The 16450-nt window shown below is 44.6% G+C and overlaps 1 protein-coding gene across 12 annotated transcripts in view; it reads left to right on the forward strand.

The window, feature by feature from the left end:
• The window catches only part of Itsn1 (intersectin 1), a 188927-nt gene that overhangs the window by 37466 nt on the left and 135011 nt on the right, over positions 1–16450 (forward strand). For 2 of the 12 annotated variants that reach the window (XM_076549205.1, XM_076549211.1), the window contains exon 1: positions 14967–15348. The exons of the other annotated variants lie outside the window; for them this stretch is intronic. The gene's annotated coding sequence lies outside the window, so the exon portion shown is untranslated. Of the gene's footprint in view, positions 1–14966; positions 15349–16450 lie in introns of those variants that run through there. 12 annotated transcript variants of the gene reach the window in all.

Consider the following 16450-nt stretch of genomic DNA (forward strand, 5'->3'; position numbering starts at 1 on the left):
GCAGCAATCTTGCTGAAAGCAGGCCAAGGGCTTATACATCAGAAACGAAGGGTGAGGAACTTGTTCTGATATAAGCATGGTTAGCTGTCAAGGTGAGGGGAGTCTTCCTAAACTGCTTAGTCGAGTATCTCTCAGATCAACCTAGACAGGCTGAAGACAGGGAGGTGGGGAGGGGCGTGTTTGGGAAGGCTCAAGAGGCCTGGCTAAAGTTGGGTCAGAGGAGTCATTGTCAGGATTAGGAACCGTCTGGGTGCAGTACCACTTCTGTTTCACACCTGCATTTTTTACATGAAATATCTGAAGCTTGGGAAGCATCTAAGCAGCACACATGGGCTGGAGCTGGAATGCCCTGTCTCTGATGAGGTGAATTGTTGACCCTGTCGCCTGTGGTGGCTCAGTTCATTCCCACTGACTGCTGTGAAACGGGGGCCTGTGCCTCGGAGACAGCTGCTGTTGCTGCCGGTGCCGTCCCAGAGGTGCAGTTGGTTCCTCCTGGAGCGGCGGCAGCAGCCTTAGGTTACACGACAGTATGGATTTCAGTGTTAGCCACTTTATTGAAATGGAACACAGATGGTGTATCTGCAACATCTATAGCCAATTCTGCCTTCTTTAAATAGTCCTCAGAAGAACCTTTTTTTTTCTTTTTGCAGAATTTCTGTATGTTGCCTCTTATAGGAGGGAAATGAAAAATAGGATTTCAGATGTTCTCAATGTAAAGGTTAATTTTAATCATTAATCGACAGTTTATTTTCATGAAAAATTCCATAAATGTGGGTGAGTAATTTTGTAAGCCCTATGAATCAGCTGTTTTCTTAATGGTGATTGGTGACTATTTTTGAGTAATTTCATTCAGTTTTCTGAGAGTAATAAAAGGAGTGATTTTTTTTTTATAGCTTCAATTCTCTGCAACTTCTGTGGTATATATTAAGAGAAGAAACTGGCTTGTTGGCACATGGGAGGCTGAAGCAGGAGGATCTCAAGCATAATTCCATAGAGAGGTCTTATCTCCCCTCTCTCTGATGTGGGGTGGTGGTGACTTTCTTTGGGATGCCTTCCTTGACTGATTAGAATCTTATAGGCTGGGCATTGTGACACACACCTTTAATCTCTGAAAACCAAAATAAATCAATTAAACAAGAAGAATCTTACATTTTTTCATCCTATCTCCATTCATCTCCACCCCCTTCTTTGAGACAGGATCTCAGAAGCCCTGGCTGGCTGTCCTGGAACTCACTACATAGACCAGGCTGACCTCAGACTCACAGAGATCCTCCTGCCTCTGCCTCCCCAGTGCTGGGACTAAAGGCACCGACTTATGTCCATATGTCAGGCCCGGGACTGTTTGGACTTGATTGCCGTATCAGATACTGCTTCCTTGGGTTGAAATCGGGGCACACACACGCCAGATGTGTGCTCCGCCACTCACTGCGTTGCCCGCCCAGCCCCTCCTCTGTTGTGTTTGAATGTGGTGGGTTAGTCTTGTGCTTTTCTCTTTTCTCCAGAATGTTGTTCTCAAACGTATCTGTGCAGTGCTTCTAATCTAAGTCCTGCTGGCTGCCCTCCCTTCTGTGAAGACAGTTCTTACTCTTTCTATAAGAGACATTGGTTTTTCCTCAGGGCTTGAAGCCTTCAGGAAGTCCACAGCTTAGGGAGGTCCACAGGGTTCTCTTGCTGGATCTAATGCAATGGAAGTAGTAACTAAATCATTGTTCGAGCTTTGGATTGTTAGTGCCCATTTACCACTTACCTAGCTTTTAATATTTTGCTTTGTTTTCTAAAATAAAACACCACATACGTTTGCTCTGCGTGAATACTTTTTAAGTCATGCATTTGATCATGTGACTGTTGTAACCTATTCTGCACTGTTGAACACACAAGATTCTTGCTTGCTCTCACCCTTTCTGTTTTTGAAACAGAGTTTCTTGTGCAGCATTAAACTCTCAGTTCCGCCATCATCTTCCAAGTGCTGAGTTACAGGTGAGTGCCACTGTGCCTGACTTCAGGAGTGGCCATGGCTCAGTGGGTAGAGCAGCCTGCCTGATGCAGGTCCTGGGTACTGAACCTGGGTTCTCTGCAAGAGCTGTCTTTCTAATCATGGGGACACCTCTCATCCCCTATTGGCTCGTAAAGCAGTGCATTCATGTTTCATTTCCTTTTACGATGCTCCATCCGCCTATATAATGCATCCACGTTGCAGCTGGCACAGTGTTTTATTGAAATAAGCCAAAGAATCCAAGAAGTTTGAGTGTCGTGTATTACCTTGCATGCGGGGTGCTTTCTGTGTATTAAGTAAAGACTCCAGCTCTTCCAGTTTCCTGTTTCTGCAGCTCAGCTACTCCAGGCTCGGTTGTTGGTCTGATTTTTCAAAAAACAGACAAAACCTAGATAGTGCCTTTTGAGTGTTACTGTTCAGTAGAAGGTGATTCGGAAGTCGAAGAGGGGCCCGTCAGTGCTCATTTTCCCCCAGCCTCCTTTCTGCTGTCCTTCGTGTGTCGCCTCTGTGTGGCAGCTGTGTTCTGTTGCCTAGTGAATTCTCCTCCTCAAATATTAGAATAAGGGTAATTTAGGAGAACCAAAGTTAAAGTCTGCTTATGGAAGTGCTCTGGGCGAGATACCCAACATTCCTTTGTGGGAGGTAAGGGGAAGAAAGAAGCCAGTGCGTGTTGCCCAGTGACATGCTGACAGCTGGCCTGACAGTGACTGCTGGACACTGGCTCTTCCTTCTTGCTTCCCCCCCCCCAGCCCTAACGTGCACGCATGCGTATTCTGGATTTGAATGCTTATTTCCTTTTAGAAGGGGACTTGAGTATTCACTAGTTTCTAGACACAATGTTGATGTCTCTAAATCTCCTCGCCCTTTTTCCTTTTAATTAAATCTCCCCTCCAGTGTTTAGATCTGATTTGTAGTCTGCTGTGTGCCCCTTTGCAGCATGTATTGAAGCCACATGACAATACGGCATTGACCAGGTCGCTATATGTTTGGGCGCTGTCAGTCCCTTTGTCTGTTTATTGTCTGACTTTCTATATCTCTTCTCTGTGTTTCTAAGGAGCTTTGTATGCCATCTGCCCGTGTGTGTGATCTTACGGGTGACATTCTGCTCTTTGTCCATCCGCTCCAATAACCATCACAAGACTGGGTTTGGTGTGACTCTCACTTGCTGCACAGGGTACAGTCTCTTCTTTTGTTTCTGCTCACTGCAGCCTTTCTCAAAAAGATGAGAGCTTTTCTTTCTTCATTCTTTACAATTTTATACACGTACACTCCGTATTCTGGTCCTCCCTTGCCTTCCTGTTTCCCGGTTGTCCTCTTCATTACAAATACCTTTTCCCTACTTATTTTGGTTTTATTTGTTGTCCCACAGAGTTTAACTAGGCCTGTCTGTGACCTTGAGTTGGAACAAACCATCAGGCCTGACGGCCTTGTCATCACTGCACACTGGGTACTGTACCCCTCTGTCCCCAGAGTCTGCTGTCTGCTAGTACATCAGGAGTGAGTGGTGGGCCCTCTGATCACCCCCCCCCCAGCCGACTGTTAGGAAGGCCTGACTTCTGTGCCAGTGTACACTCCTGCCTTGAGTCCATGGTTGCCATGGCCCTGTCTTGCTTAGAAGATGGTATCCCCAATCCCTCTCCCCATCTTATCCTCTGGCTCTTACATTCTTCTACTCCTTCTCCTCAGTGTTCTCTGAGCTTTTAGGGGTAGTGTGGCTTTCTTGTCTGGGTTTTAGCCCTCGACTGTTCTTTATTCTCAGCATTTTGTGTAGCTGCGAGTCTTTGCATTTGCCTCCATTCTCTGCAAGGAGAAGCATTCTTTTTTTTTTTTTTTTTTTTTTTTTTTTTTTTTTTTTTTTTTTTTTTTTTTCCGAGACAGGGTTTCTCTGTGTAGCTTTGCGCCTTTTTCCTGGAACTCACTTGGTAGTCCAGGCTGGCCTCGAACTCACAGAGATCCACCTGGCTCTGCCTCCCGAGTGCTGGGATTAAAGGCATGCGCCACCACAGCCCGGCTTTTTTTTTTTTTTTTTTTTTAAAGATTTATTTATTACGTATACAGTGTTCTGTCTGCGCATATGCCTGCATGCCAGAAGAGGGCGCCAGATCTCAATATAGATGGTTGTGAGCCACCATGTGGTTGCTGGGAATTGAACTCAAGACCTCCGGAAGTACAGTCAGTGCTCTTAACCTCTGAGCCATCTCTCCAGCCCAACAGGAGAAGCATTTCTATTTAAGGCTGGGGTAGCCTTTTTCTGTGGGTATAAAGCAGATGTTTAGGGGGTGGTTTGATACCATGTCAGTTCAGCTAAGCAAGCCATCTTAGGTTCCCCTCCCCAGGGTCTAAGACCTCTTCTGTCGTGGGTTTTGACCCAGGTTTGACATTGTTAAGCATGAATACTCTCTTGGAGATGAAGCCTCAGAGCTAATTGGGAGCTGTTGGTTACGCCCAGATAGCCATGCCACCATAACACTAGAAGGCGCCTCTTGCCTCTCATGTCCTTATTGTCCCTGAAACTACTTTTCAGGGTGGTCAAACATGGCCTTCTGTTTCCTGTTTCCTCTCAATGTTCCATGAACGCAAAATTTATATTGATTTCAATATTCTGTTTTGTAGGTTCTTTGACTTAAAACTGTACATTTTTTATAACTTTAAAACAGTGTATAAACTATGTCTTTTATCTACTCTATCAGTTTCTCTGTCTCTCTCTGCTTTAGACTGAACCCAGGGCCTCCTCTATGCCAGGCAAGTGCTCTTTACCACTGACCCATAACCTCAGCCACTTACTATTTATGAGATGAATAATTTTGTTACCCTAATACCATAACTGATTTTTCCTGCTGAGCCGTCTCACTAGCCCGTGAAGTGTTCTTTAAACATGGGAATGGAAAGGCTCCTATGATCAATCCTTCATCCTTCTAGCCAGCCAGCCTGTCTTTTTGGGGGGGCACTCATTTAGTTGTCAGGGTTGCTGGCTACTGTAAACTTGAGATAGAAGGAGGAAGCGTGTAAACATAAGCTACTTACAATCGATCTCTTGTAAAAATAACATCTTCTAGCCCCTGTCACATGGTGGCATATCCCTGTGGGAAGCTGAGGTGGAGGATTGCCAGTTAGAGGACAGCCTGAACTACACATGGAGACCCTGTCTTAAATACCAAGAACTGGAGACATAGCTCAGTGATGGAGCACTTAGCTAGCATGTGCAGGCTTGTAAGCCCCTGGCTTGGAGTCCTGGCACTACAGAACATTCTTCTCCCAGGAGTAGGTTTATTCTTAGGGTTGAGACCATGTGTCCAGTGTGGGTCCAGCAGTGGGTCAGTGGCCGGCCTCCTTACACGGAACAGCCACCCTCTGCCTCTCCCTGTCTGTGACTTTTGCTTCCAGTAGTCATGACAAGCTTCCTTGTGTTTGTAAGAGGCTTATTTTAATAAGGATTATTTATAAGGAATATATAATTATAAGATTTATTTGGAGGAGTTGCTTTCAATAATTAAGTGAAAGCTTAATACAGGTTCATAATCTGCTTTAGTCTTTGGATCATTAAGCCAAAATTAGCCCTTGAAATGTGCTAATTATATGAACTACATAATTATTGATTCTTCTTCACGTATGTTTAAAACTAGCTACTATTATTTGATATAAATAAGGCTTAAAGGTTGTGATGATGCCAATAATTTTTACTAGAAACTTTATTTCTCATGATTAAAATTTGCCTGCATTAAATTGTCAAATTTGCCGGGCGGTGGTGGCGCACGCCTTTAATCCCAGCACTCGGGAGGCAGAGCCAGGCGGATCTCTGTGAGTTCGAGGCCAGCCTGGGCTACCAAGTGAGCTCCAGGAAAGGCGCAAAGCTACGCAGAGAAACCCTGTCTTGAAAAACCAAAAAAAAAAATAATTGTCAAATTTAGTGTTTATGTGCTAGAAGCAAATCACTAATTGTACATTTAAATTTTTAAATAATTATTTAACATTTTATGTTCACCTGTATTCATGACAGCCAGACATTGCAAATTCAGTAACAAAAATCTATTTCCATATGTTTTTATCATTACAAATGGTATTTTATAAGTAATATTACCAACATTTGGGAGTTTAGTGTGAATACCAGAACTCTACAGATCAGTATCCTTTAAACTTTCTGTAGTTAGCCTTCCCTTCTGAAGCTGAAAGGAGAGACTTCTCAAATGTATTCTAGCAATAGTTAATAATTTTAACATTATCGGAACTCTGAAAAGCTGTTTACCCAGTTCTTCACTGTCTAGTGTTTAGTCTGTTTTCTATTTTCTTTACATGTAGGAGTCTTTGCCTTACTCATACTTAGGTCTAGGCTAACTGTGTAGCTGGCCTAGCGTGTGCAAGGTTCTGGGTTCAGTTCCTAGCAATGCTCTCTCCCAGAAGTTGAAGACCAGCAGCCATGTTTACTGTTTTAGGAATTTACCTAAAGCACATACTATGTGTTCCATGCCAAAGAAGAGAGCAAAAAGGCAGAAAGGAGATCGACATTCCAGGCGGTTAATCGAGGTTGCCTGTCTGGTGAACCCGGGGGATTTTCCCTTTCTCTCCTCAGTTTTATGAATCAGCTGCTGTTTTATCTTCTGTCCGTTTTCATGGACAGACAGGAAGTGTGGACAGTTATGCTGTAGACATGGCAGTGAGCTATAAATATTTCAGAAGAATTTGTTAGTTTGTTTTATGTTTTTCAAGACAGGGTTTCTCTGTGTAGCCCTAGCTGTCCTGGAACTCACTCTGTATAGATCAGGCTGGCCTCCAACTCACAGAGGTTTACCTGCCTCTGCCTCCCAAACGCTGAGATTAAAGGTGTACGCAACCACTGTCTGGTCAGAAGGATTACTTTTTAACAAGAATTAATCTTTTAGCAAGACATCTAGCTTCCAATTTCAGAAAGTGTAGGTCCGTCTAAGAAGTGAACGCTCATGATTTCTAAGTCAGTGTTCTAATGACCTGCTGCCTCCCAGTAGGTGTCTCCTGGGGTCTGCTGTAACACTGCGTCTTTGGGGTTCTTTCTCTCCCTCCACTCTGTTGTCAGGGTCTTCACTGATTCCTCAGTGTCCTAGTCTGCACTCGGCTCCCCTCACTGGTTTCTAGGATCAGTCCTTTCTCATTAAGCTCTCGTTCTCAAGTGGTTATTACTATAACACGGGCTGTGAAACCAGACCGACTGACTGCCCTGTCTGCGCACTTCCCTCCTGTGAGCTCAGCTCAGCCCACAGGAGGACTAAACTGACTAATAAGATCAGAGCTCTTCAGTTTTTAGTTAGTTCTTTTCTGGTGCTTGGCTGTCCCTACACATGCACACACGTTTTTGTATTAACTCTCCCTGATTGACTCCAGCTCTCCAGTAACAAGCGTCATTGCTAGTACATCCTCAGCTAAGCCAACTCAGTTATTTTGAGACAATGTAGACCATTATCTACATTAGGGGAGGACTTTGAGTTGTCCTTTGAAGGAGATAAGACCTAGAAATCAGCTTTGAAGATCATCTTAAATCGTTTCAATAAAAAGATTAAAAACCAGAGCTGAAACAATAGTCCCAGGCTGCTGTGCAAGCAGGAAGAGCAGAGTTTGTTCCCCCAGCCCACCTGAAAAGGCCCAACGTGGTGGTGGGCACTTGGGACTCCAGCAGCGAGGAGGCAGAAACACATGGAGCCCTGCGGGTTGTGCTCAGGCCTCCCAGTGTGCACGGCCTACACTTAAAATCCCTGATTCCGCATCCTGTTTGTATATTGTCTTAAAAATCTTTTTAATTATCATATGAAATACTTGGTTTTATTATGACTTTTTTTTTTTTTAGATTTATTTATTTATTATGTATACAGTGTTCTGCCTACATTTATGCTTGCAGGCCAGAAGAGGGCACCAGATCTCATTACAGATGGTTGTGAGCCACCATGTGGTTGCTGGAATTTAACTCAGGACCTCTGGAAGAACAGCCAGTGCTCTTAACTGCTGAGCCATCTCTTCAGCCCTTATTACGACATTTCATACATGTTTATCATTGTACTTTGTTCAAATTGATACCATGCAAGTAAATCAAAGGCATTACTTTCTCTCCCAGACATACTCCTAAGGGTCCCACTACCTCAGCACTGCCACCCTGGGGACCAGTGACCAGCTGTGTAGCTTGAGACGGCGGCTGTGTTTGTCAACATTCCGTTGTTTTCCATGTAGCAGTCGGGAGGGTCTAACTCCACGACATCCAACACAGGGCATGGACAGATGTTTTCAAAGTAGACTTTGTAGCAGAAAGTGGCAATGGTGGGTGCTTCTCTGGTGGCTGATCTGGTGGTCATCCTTTCATGTGCTTGTTAAGTTGAAGTTACTCGAGCCCTCTGTGTCTGCTGGACACGGGCTCCGTGCCTGATGTACGTGTTAGAAGTGTTTGTCTACTGGGACTTGGGTGTATTCTTTTTATCTTTGCTATCTCTTAAAGAATTTTTTTAAATATTCACGAAGGCCAATTTGTCATTTTTTTCTTTTAGTAATTATACTGTTTGTGTTTTAAACACTGTCTAGCCCAAGGCATGAGCATATCCTCTAGTCTTTAAAACATCTTTCGTTTAAAGCTGTGTGGTTTTCTGTGTTTTTGTGTTAGATGTTGGTCAGTGTTCTTCAGGGGTGCCTGCGTGGCAAAGCAGCTGGTCTCGCTCTGTCAGAAAGTCTTTAAGTCGCCCATGCAGCTTTGCCGGAAATCAGATGGTAAACATGGATGCCAGCCTCTAGGCAGCAAACGTGGATGCCAGCCTCCAGACAGTAAACATGGATGCCAGCCTCCAGGCAGCAAACATGGATGCCAACCTCCAGGCAGCAGCTTGGAGGTTCTTGACTGTTGCTTTGTAGTGACTCCTGGAATCAGATGGTGCACCCCCCTACCCCCACTCCCCCCCCCATCCCCCGCCGTTGTTCTCTTTTTAAACTCTCGGTGGTTAAGCTCTCAGGGGTCCTTCTAGTTCTGGGTAAGCATTAATACCAGCTTTGCAGTTCCCGTTACCAGTCTTGGAATTTTGATTGAGATTGTTTGAAACGCTCTCAGGTCTGTTGGAGGAAAATTGCTGGTCTAACAAAATTGAACCCTTTATAGTTCATGATGGTATATTGCCATTGTTTAGGTCTTCTTGCATTTTTTATTTTCAATGAAATTATTGAATATTTTATTATTATAGCAATATTTTGTTATTTTCAGTATAGAGGACTCATGTTTGCTTTGTTTTAGATGTGGTCGCACCCATATTCCAAACTAGCTTAGCATTTGACATCCTCCTCTTAGCCTCCCCAGTGCTGAGATTGCAGGTGTGGCCCCTGTACCATTCCTTTCCTGTAAATTGTACTGAGCAGTGATAGATTTTTGTGGTGCTAACTCAAAATAAGATCATATTTCTTCAAGAAATTTTTTTAGAATTATTTTATGTGTTTGAGTATTTGCCTGTAATTAATTGTGTATGTGTACCACATGCATGTCTGATGCCTACAGAGGTCAGAAGAAAGCATCAGATCTCCTGGAGTTGGAGTTGTGGATAGCCTTGAACCACCATGTAGGTGCTGGGAACTGGACCTGGGTTCTCTACAAACACAGTGCTCTTAACAGTTGATCCATTTCTCTACCCTGGCTTGTTTCTCTTATTTTCACTTTATAATTACCTCTATGGCAATGTATAAGAATTTTGTTGATTTTATTTAGTACATTTGCCTTTTATCCTACAGCTCTACTAACTGTTGTTTTCTAGATTTTCTGGAGTTTGCTATATTGAAGTTTGTGTGTGTAAGAGAGAGAGATGGAGAGGGGGGAGGACATCTTGCAAAAGTTGTCTCTCTTTCCACTCTGTGGACCTGGGTATCAAACTGGGGTCCTGGGACTTGGCTGCAGGCGCCCTTACCCACTGAGCCCTCTTGCAGGCCCTGCTGATCTTTTCATAGACACTACTACCTCTCTTTCGAAGAAGCTTCCTACAAATTCTGTTTCACTGAGAGGTTGTTTTTAAAAAATTCATTATTGAAAGTTGAGTTTTTGTGAAAAACTTTCTTCTGAGTCCATGGAAATCGTTATATGGGCTTTCTGCTTTCTGCTATCAGTAAAATAAATTACATTCATTTGAACTGTGATTTGGGAGTGACTTTTCATTTGTATTCTAGGGGTCTCGCTGTACCTTATTGATTTTGTCTGTCTGGGCTTTGTGTAAAGACAGGAGGTGAAGAGCATGTGACGTGTCCTTTTTGAAGACGTCTGCCTGACTTGTGTCTTGTTTCCCTTCAGTGTTTGATCGAGTTCACCAGCAATCCTGGAGGCTTTCTTTTCCGGGAAAGCTCTCATTCCTAAGGTTCTTTCTGTAATAAACACAAGAGGATCCCAGTGGTCTGTTCTTTACTTAGCTCCTGGAAACACTGCCCCGGCCCCTGTCGTCATCCTAGGCTGTCCCCTGCCTTCCTCTCACTGGATCTTGTAGACTTGGAGAGATGATCTTCATTTCTAGACACTTGACCTCATTCTTTGCCATTGTTTTCTAAAGAAGTAGATTTTAAATCTGCTTGTTTCTTCCCCGTTTGTATTTTTATTATTTCTTCTGGTTTATATTGCTTTTTTTTTTCTTGTTTTTTTTTTTTCCTCCTTCATTTAATGATGTTGTTGTCTACAGTAGTGTTGGATCATATTTGTAGCTATCCTGGTATTCAGAAATTTCCATTCTTTTAAAGCTAGGTTTCTCTTTCTCTGCTGAGAATGTATATCTTCCCATCCCATTCACGTCACTTATGCCTCATGGAAAGTATGATAGCTGTTCTAAAGACTTAAGAGATAATTTCCACATTTTGTCATTAGGGAGTTGGCATACGTTGTAGCCGGAATCTTAAAGAGTCTTATTAATAAAATCAAACCTGAGGCCAGTTATTGGGGTGAATACTGGAGGATCAGAGAACCAGAACAAGCTACAGCTACCTCACCTTGCTGGATCCTCAGCTGGTCTTGTTTTCTCAGACTGGAGGCCTCTGAGTCCTCATCCAGAATGGGTCTCAGCTGAACTGCTGCTCAAAAGCCTTAATGCTTAACCAGCCAAATGCTTCTAGTTTCTGGTCCTCACGCCTTATATACCTTTCTGCTTTCTACCACCATTCCCTGGGATTAAAGGCGTGAGTCACCATGCTTGGCTGTATCCTTGAACACATGGATTTCTGCCTCTGGAATGCTAGAATTAAAGGCGTGTGCTACTACTGCCTATCCTCTGTGTTTAATATTGTGGCTGTTCTGTCTCTGACCCCAGATAAGTTTATTAGGGTGCACAATATTTTGGGGAACACAATACCACCATAATATGTTGTTGTGATTTTTTTTTTGAATGTACTGTACTTGGCCACTTTGCTCACTGTTGTGACCAAACACCTGCTAAGAACAGTGTAAGAAAAGTCTCACTTTTGCTTGTACTTAGGAGTGGCAACAAGAGTGTGAAGCGGTTGGTCACACTAACATCAGGAAGCAAAGAGAAGAATGTTGGTGTTCAGCTCACTTTCTCCTTTTTATCTTAGACCCCAGCCCGTGGGCAGCTCCCACCCACACTGAGGATGTGACTTTCCACCTCAGTTAGTCCAATCTAGACGTTTCCATCACTTTTTTATTCTATAGCTGTGTGGTTTCATGCTGTTTCCATTGGTCTCCTCTCCAGAACAATGCTGACCGTAGGTTTTTCCAGGTGTCTGAGTTAGGTTTGCACTGTAAATTTTCTCTGGTGTCCAGTGGGTCCTTCATTCCTGCTTCAATTTTCAAGACTAGTTCTGTGCCACTGTGATTGTCTTGGAACCACAGATCAGGTGTGGGCCTGAGAACAGTGTAGTGCATTCACAGGCCCAGGCGTTCTCTTCCAGTTTCTTCTTTCTCATCTTCTCCACACTCTACAGGGACCTTTTTTGTTTTGCCCAGAAATACTGGATTTCTGTTGGAGTTTTGGTCTCTGCACCTCCCCTCACTTGCCCCATCCTGGGGCAAGGCTCATAGACAGCACAGTAGGGGGAACTTGGTTCCTCTTCTCTTGGTAGCTAGCCTTGTGTGCTTTGAACGGAGTTTGGGGTCTAATAAGGGGCCAGAGGCCCAGCAGCAGGCTTCGGTTGCTACAGCAGCGACAAGAGCCTGGCTTTATGGTGTCTTGCATGTGATCATTTTCCTGAAACACCACAGCTCTTTACAAATCATTTTTCAAATTAATTAATAAAATGGCAACTGGTGTTGTGCATGCTTGTAGTCTTTGCTAGGGAGGCTGAGGTGGGTGATTACGAACTGAAGGCCAGCCACAATGGTTCAGCCGCAGACTGCCCAGGTGGCACGGACTGCCCAGGTGGTACAGAACTGAAAGGACCAGTGAGTGCCTGCAGGGTTTCTCCTCTCACTTCATCTGTCTGTTACGCCTTCATCTCAGGTTCCCTGGGAGCTTAGAACTTAGCAGTGATTGGCATTTGGAGGACTTAGGCTTAGAAGGACAGTCTGTGAGAGCGTTCCAGCCTGATCCTTAGATCAGCCTTTGACTGTTAGGTTAGTGAACGAGGCTGGGAGGAGGCACACCTTCAGTCCTCACGGTGGTTTAAGTTTTACTAGATAGATCGTGTACTACTAGCCTGCAAAGATCAAAGATCAGTGACCCCAGGAGTTCCGAGGAGTAGTCAGGAAGTGGAAGAGATAGAAAAGCATCCTATCCCAGATGTTGGACTCAGGGTGGAGTCTGCAGGGTTGTCCCTCGGCAGATGTTCAGTGCAGGGTTGTCAGTGGGGATGCTGTCAGCAGGGCGTCTCTACTTCCCCTGCATCTTACAAGCTGTTCTTTGTGGAAGAAAACTACATGGGATGGGAATCCATTTCTGTGGTGAACAGCCATTATTCTTAGGTTCTCTGACAGGAACTGATTATACTTCGGCCGTCAGTTACTATAATTCTGTCTAGTTTTGACTCCCCCAAGGAGCTGTGAAATCCTTAAAGTAAGGAATAACATGGTATTTATAAGAATGGTGTGTATGAAAAAATGATGAACTTATTGTTTCGTATAATAAATGTATGCTTACTAAAAAGAATAGTATGCTGTTGATGTAATCAACAGTCTTATTAAATAAGAAACACAGAAACAATGTAAAAGAGAAAGCCGAGAGGTCAGAGCTCAGAGCTAAAATCTCACCCTTCTGCCTGCGGTGTCCCAGCTTCCCAAAAGAGAGCTATGTCCTGTCTGTTCGTTTTTTTTATAGTATGTTTTTCTGCCTTCTCATTGGTTGTAAACCCAAACACATGACTGCCTCGTCACTGTCTGAATGTACAGCCCCCTAGGTCTTAAAGGCATATGTCTCCAATGCTGGCTGTATCCCTGAACACACAGAGATCTATGGGATTAAAGGCGTGTGCCACCACCGCCACACTCTGTCTATGGCTCTAATAGCTCTGACCCCCGGGCAACTTTATTTATTAACATACAATCAAAATCACATTTCAGTACAATTAGAAGACCACCACAGTATGCTTTTTAGTGCTCTCATATTATAGCCTAATATTAAGAGTGCACTGATTATAACTTAAATTGAGGGCACCTCAGTTTTCTTTCTGGAATGGTTTCGGTAACCAATGTTTGTTTCTTAAAGATTTATTCACACTAATCTCTAAAATATTTTTTTCTGGTCATATTTCAATTGTATATATTGCCAATCATTTTTATACATTTTGTACTGTTTAAGAGTTTTGTAATTTACAGGGAGGTAAATAGACCCCTTTCCTCCAGATCCATCGCTTTATGGTACACCAAACCGTGCTGCAAAAGAAGAGCACGCTTGTCTGAATTGTGTTTATTACAGAAGTCTAGGATAACTTGATATTAGCTGACCAGTCGCTGTAATTCAGTGTCAGGGCTAATGTGTAGTTCCGTCGTAGAGTACTTACTTGCTTAGCATGTGGGGCTCAGATCAAATCCCAACTCTGAAAGAAAGAAGAAAAACCCAGAATGCTAATAAAAGGGAAAATGGGTGATTACTTCACTAGTAGCTAAGAAATAAGCTTCTAAAAAACTGGCATCCATTCCTTACTAAAAACACTTAAGTAAAATAGGAATCAGGGGAAACTACCTAGATGTGAACCGGCGCAAGTCCAGCAAACCCCCCACTGAAGGGTAAAGGCCTGAGTCCGAGGCGCTACAACAGTCAGTTCTGGCCCAGGTGGCTCATAGACCTAGGGTTTGTAATGGACAGAGAGAAGATGTTTATTTCCAGATGAAACAGACCTGGCAAATCTAAGATACTTGTTTGCAAAACGGATGGCCCAGCAAGAAAGCGGTGGGGTCTGGAGTGGCCGGGCACAAGGGGTTAATCACTTGTCTTTATTTTGGAGAAAACAGTGAAGGATGGAGCTTAGTCAGACAGAACGAACAGCGGATTCTCTCGTGTGTGTTAAGTAGTTGCCTTAAAAATCCAGAGCTTAGCCGGGAGTGGAGGTTCACCCCTTTAGACCCAGCGCTCAGGAGGCAGAGGCAGGCAGAGCTCTGAGGTTGAGGCCAGCCTGGGCTACAAAGCTGGTTCCAGGATAGCCAGTGCCACACAGAGAAACCCTGACTGGAAAAACAAAACAAATACAGAGCTGGACGTTTTTGGAAAGTTGGATAAGAAGTGTATGAGCTGTCAATTACAGAAGCATTGTATGAGTTAAGTAAGAGAGCATGCTCTTGGGAAACTGAGCTTGCAGATGTTCTGAGTAAGCTGAAGGGAGGAAGAGAATGGCAGCCGCAGGCATGATGGCTGGACCAGGAAGTGGGCAGAGGGCAGGCATGATGGCTGGATCAGGAAGTGGGCAGAGGGCAGGCATGATGGCTGGACCAGGAAGCAGGAAGTGGGCAGAGGGCAGGCATGATCGCTGGACCAGGAAGCAGGAAGTGGGCAGAGGGCAGGCATGATCGCTGGACCAGGAAGCAGGAAGTGGGCAGAGGGCAGGCATGATCGCTGGACCAGGAAGTGGGCAGAGGGCAGGCATGATGGCTGGACCAGGAAGTGGGCAGAGTGCAGGCATGATGGCTGGACCAGGAAGTGGGAAGAGTGAAGGCATGATGGCTGGACCAGGAAGTGGGCAGAGGGCAGGCATGATGGCTGGACCAGGAAGTGGGCAGAGTGCAGGCATGATGGCTGGACCAGGAAGTGTGCAGAGGGCAGGCATGATGGCTGGACCAGGAAGTGGGCAGAGGGCAGGCATGATGGCTGGACCAGGAAGTGGGCAGAGGGCAGGCATGATGGCTGGACCAGGAAGTGGGCAGAGTGCAGGCATGATGGCTGGACCAGGAAGCTGAGAATTTACATCCTGGCAGACTTGGCAAACCAAGCCGAGGGAGCAAACTAGAAATGGTGAGATTCTTTAACTCCCCAGCCTGCCTCCGGTTACACACTTCTGCAGCACGGCCACACACCTCCTCCAGTTACACACTTCTTCCAGCAAGGCCACACGCCTGCCTCCCCCAACAGCACAACCAATGGCAGACTAAGGCCACTGTTCGTCAAATTCAAACCCACCACAAATAAGAAGAAAAGGAGTCTTTAAGTCTGAAGTTTTTATTTGTGGAAGAGGATTTTGTTTTTTGTTGGCTGCTCATGAGCAGGAATGCCTGATGGGAAATTTTGGAACATTGGTTTGATATTCTGGGCAGGCATTACTAAATGAGTACTGTTTAAATGTATCTTATAGTTTTGTTTTGAGAATAGCTTTATGTAGCCTAACTGGGCTTTAAACTCACTGTGTTTCTGGGATGACCTTGACCTCTTGCCCTCACCTCCTAAGTGCTGAGTTTGGAGGCCCAGCATCCCTCTTATACTGTATTTTTGAAGGGTAGCCCTTTATGATTTGTGTGTGAGTGTGCGTACCACAGTGTGAGGTTAGAGGAACTTGACGAGGTTGGTTCTGTCCACCTTGACGTAGGTTACAGGCATTGAACTCAGGTGATCAGGTTTGCACTGTTGGGTGGCAAGTGCTTTTATCCCCTGAGCCCTCTTGACTGCCTGTTCCCAGACTCTTCATGGAGCAGTTCAGTGTCGTTCTTGAACGCGCAGGCTATGGCATCTATCCTGTTCGGTTCCCTTCTCTCTCTTCCTTACCTGCAATTCAGGGTGGAGTTAGAGCCTGACGCTGGGCCATGCATGCGATTAAATGATAGGAACGATGTACCACCTTATACAGTGTTCATCTTACGTTAGGATGAGTGCTTAGATATAGATGGTTAAGAAGACACGTTACCAAGTGTCAGATATGGCACTGGCGAGTAAACAGGTTGTCCTAGCTGGCCGTGCACCAGCTCCCTGTTGCCAGGCTACCAGCAGCCACCCTTGTTTCTGGCACTGAGAATCTGTCCAGGGAATGAATGAAGAACCCTTTCATTGTGACTTTGATGTGTAGGGCTGTACTCTAGCTCTGGTGTTGATGTCTGACAGTTAAAGACGACATGTTAGTGTGTTT

Source organism: Peromyscus maniculatus, chromosome 12 (genome assembly GCF_049852395.1).
Source record: "Peromyscus maniculatus bairdii isolate BWxNUB_F1_BW_parent chromosome 12, HU_Pman_BW_mat_3.1, whole genome shotgun sequence".
NCBI classification, from domain to species: Eukaryota; Metazoa; Chordata; class Mammalia; order Rodentia; family Cricetidae; genus Peromyscus; species Peromyscus maniculatus.